The sequence below is a fragment of the Schistocerca gregaria genome, chromosome 2 (assembly GCF_023897955.1).
Source record: "Schistocerca gregaria isolate iqSchGreg1 chromosome 2, iqSchGreg1.2, whole genome shotgun sequence".
Lineage (NCBI taxonomy): Eukaryota > Metazoa > Arthropoda > Insecta > Orthoptera > Acrididae > Schistocerca > Schistocerca gregaria.
In genome coordinates, this window is record NC_064921.1 from 383,841,329 (window position 1) to 383,845,290 (window position 3,962).

Genomic DNA, 3,962 nt, shown 5'->3' on the forward strand with positions numbered 1-3,962 from the left:
GCACACTTTCATGGTTGGTCAGCAACGGTAACCCAGTATGACTGGTCTGAACGTTGACACAGACCGTTTCGCGGCGGAATGCGCATAATATTTTGCTAATTCGTAACGGTCTGAGGTAGTTTGTATTACAAAAAGTTATGATATCTCGATAAGCTGAAATTTATGTTTATTAGTACAGTTCATACTAATTAGCGTTTCTTCTTCCATCTATATCTTATATTTACGTTTGTGTTTAACGCACTAATCAGCATTAATGTAGTTTTACACATGATTGGAAACAGTCTGACAAAGTTCGGATAGTTCTTCAATTTCATGCCGGTGCATAGAATGTTGGTAACACTTAGTCGCCTTGCCTGTTACGCTGTCTAGCAGACTTTAAGGCTGTGGGGATCAGCATAAATAAAAGGTAAGGTGTCTCGCTCGTTTAGTCCACGACTGTACACGCCTGAATAATCGACGCCTCTGTCATACGCATCTGTAGTGGCCCTCTGCTCGAGAGTAGCAGGAGCGAATACTGAGGCAGACACGATATGAGTCAGTGGCGTAAATTTCTGGTCACCATATTGTGCGTCATTGTCTCGAATTAAAGATCTCTCCGCAGCGTCCCATGGATGGTCTCACACAGATTATACAATGGTAAGACAGAGATTCAGGATCCAGGTTTTAAATTGTAAGACATTTCCAGGGGCAGATGTAGACTCTGACCACAATCTATTGGTTATGAACTGTAGATTAAAACTTAAGAAACTGTAAAAAGGTGGGAACTTAAGGAGATGGTTCCTGGATAAACTGGAAGAACGAGAGGTTGTACAGAGTTTCAGGTAGAGCATTAGGGAACAATTGACAAGAATGGGGGAAAGAAATGCAGTAGAAGAATAATGAGTAGCTTTGAGAGATGAAATAGTGAAGGCAGTATAGGATCATATAGGTAAAAAGACGAGGGCTAATAGAAATTCTTGAATAACAGAAGAAATATTGAATTTAGTAGATGAAAGGAGAAAATAGAAAATTGCAGTAAATGAAGCAGGAAAAAAAGAATACAAACGTCTCAAATATGAGATCGACAGGAATGGAAAATGGCTAAGCACGGATGGCTAGAGGACAAATGTAGGATGTAGAGGTAAGATTGATACTGCTTACAGGAAAATTAAAGAGACCTTTGGAGAAAAGAGAACCACTTGCAAGAATATCAGGAGCTCAGATGGAAACCCAGTTCTAAGCAAAGAAGGGAAAGCAGAAAGGTGGAAGGAGTATATAGAGGGTCTATACAAGGGCGATGTTCTTCAGGGGAACATTATGGAAATGGAAGAAAATGTAGATGAAGATGAAATAGGAGATATGATACTGCGTGAAGAGTTTGGGAGAGCACTGAAAGGCCCCGGGAGTAGACAACATTCTATTAGAACTACTGACAGCCTTGGGAGAGCAATGGCCTATCAAAACTCTACCATATGGTGAGCGAGATGTATAAGACAGGTGAAATACCCTCACACGTCAAGAAGGATATAATAATTCCAATCCCAAAGAAAGCAGGTGTTGACAGATGTGAAAATTACCAAACTATCAGTTTAATAAGCCGCGGCTGCAAAATACTAGCACGAATTCTTTACAGACAAATGGAAAATCTGGTAGAAGCCGATCTCGGGAAAGATCAGTTTGAATTCCGTAGAAATGCTGGAACACGTGAGGCAATACTGACCCTACGGCTTACTTTAGAAGATTAAGGAAAGGCAAACCTACGTTTCTAGCATTTGTAGACTTAGGGAAAGCGTTTGACAGTTTTGACTGGAATACTCTCTTTCAAATTCTGAAGGCGGCATGGGTAAAATACAGCAAGCGAAAGGCTATTTACAATTTCTACAGAAACCAGATGGCAGTTATAAGTGTACAGGGGCATGAAAGGGAAGCAGTGGTTGGGAAGGGAGTGAGAGAGGGTTGTAGCCTATCGCCGATGTTGTTCAATCTATATATTGAACAAGCAGTAAAGGTAACAAAAGAAGAATTCGGAGTAGGAATTAAAATCCATGGAGAAGAAACAAAAACTTTGGGGTTCACCGATGACATTGTAATTCTGTCAGAGACAGCAAAGGACATGGAAGAGCAATTGAATGGAATGAATAGTGTCTTGAAAGGATGCAATAAGATGAACACCAACAAAAGCAAAACGAGTATAATGGAGTGTAGTCGATTTAAATCGGGTGGTGCTGCGGGAATTAGATTAGGAAATGAGACACTTAAAGTAGTAGATGAGTTTTGCTATTTAGGGAGCAAAATAACTGATGATGGCCGAAGTAGAGAAGATATAAGATATAGACAGGCAATGCCAACTAAATAATTTCTGAAGAAGAGGAATTTGTTAACATCGAGTATAGACTTAAATGTCAGGAAGTTTTTTCTGAAAGTATTTGTATGGAGTGTGGACATGTATGGAAGTGAAACGTAGACGATAAATAGCTTGGACAAGAAGAGAATAGCAGCTTTCGAAATGTGGTACTACAGAAGAATGCTGAAGATTAGATGTGTTGATCACATAACTAATGAGGATGTATTGAATAGAATTGGAGAGAAGAGAAATTTGTGGTACAACTTGACTAGAAGAAGGGATCGGTTGGTAGGACATGTTCCTAGGTATCAAAGGAGCACCAATTTAGTACTGGAGGGCAGCGTCGAGAGTAAAAATCGTAGAGGGAGACCAAGAGATAAATACACTAAACATATTCAGAAGGATGTAGGTTGCAGTAGGTAGTGGGAGATGAAGAAGCTTGCACAGGAGAGAGTAGCATGGAGAGCTGCATCAAACCAATGTATGGACTGAAGACCACAACAACAGATTAGGACGTTAACCTCAGTGACCTACTTGATACCATTCAAGAGGAGTACACTTTGTTTCGCAACAACTGTAACGGTAACAACACTAACACGGTACTACGATATACACATGCTTTTTATAGTCCCCTCCCTGAGACAGTGACCATGACGTGCGTGCCATGTAAGTGGTGTCAGCTAGAAAGGTACGCACGAGGCGAGACGGCGCACTAGTGAACAAACTGAATTTGATACGATTATGTAAACTACAGGCCAACGGCCTTGCCGCAGTCTTAACACCGGTTTCCGTCAGATCACCAAAGTTAAGGGCTTTCGGACTGGGCTAGCACTTGGATGGGTGACCACCCGGTCTGCCGAGCGCTGTTGGCAAGCGGGCTGCAGTCTCCCCTTGTGAGGTAAGCTGAGGAGCTACTTGATTGATAAGTAGTGGCTCCGGTCTCGACAACTGACATACGGCCGAGCGAGATGCGCTGACGACATGCCCGTCCATATCCACATCCAGTGATACCGTCGGGCTGAGGATGACAAGGCGGCCGGTTGGTACCATTGGGTCTTGGTGGCCTGTTCGCGGGGAGTTTAGTTTTTATGTATAGTACGGTGTTAATGATACCAGTTTGACATTACATCCATCAACAAGTATTTGTGGCTGACCCTTTACTAACTACCATATTGCAAAAGAGGTGAATTCAGAGAAGTGAATTCATGTGTTTGCCGAGCACAATACCTGTACTACCGACCAACGGAAAGGTAGCGTTATAAGGTCAGTCTACCTTCCCGTCATAAACTGCATTCACGTAATGACAAGACCAGCGAAAGAGTGGTAGAAATTCAGTAATGAATAGTGAGGTCGTGTAATATTTTTGAATGCTGGAGCTAAGTGTGTCTGAAAAATTGTATGAAAGTATTTAATGTAACAGCGTTCACTCACTGTCACAGAAATCATTCCAAACAGGAGGATGGAACTTCCAAAATGACGATGCATTCATATAAATTGTCCACCACGTCCTTATCCACCACTATTGTCTAAAGAACATCTCTCTAAATGAACTGACATACTTTTAATTTGTTTTGTGTATCGCATAGAGTACCAATTTTTCTTTAGGTGTTTCGATCCCCAGAATGTTTCAAACTGTTTG

General features: G+C 41.5%; 1 pseudogene; it reads left to right on the plus strand.

Moving 5' to 3' along the window:
* The first annotated feature begins 3,077 nt into the window (after positions 1 to 3,077).
* On the plus strand, positions 3,078 to 3,195 carry LOC126337350 (5S ribosomal RNA; annotated as a pseudogene).
* The last annotated feature ends 767 nt before the right edge of the window (positions 3,196 to 3,962 follow it).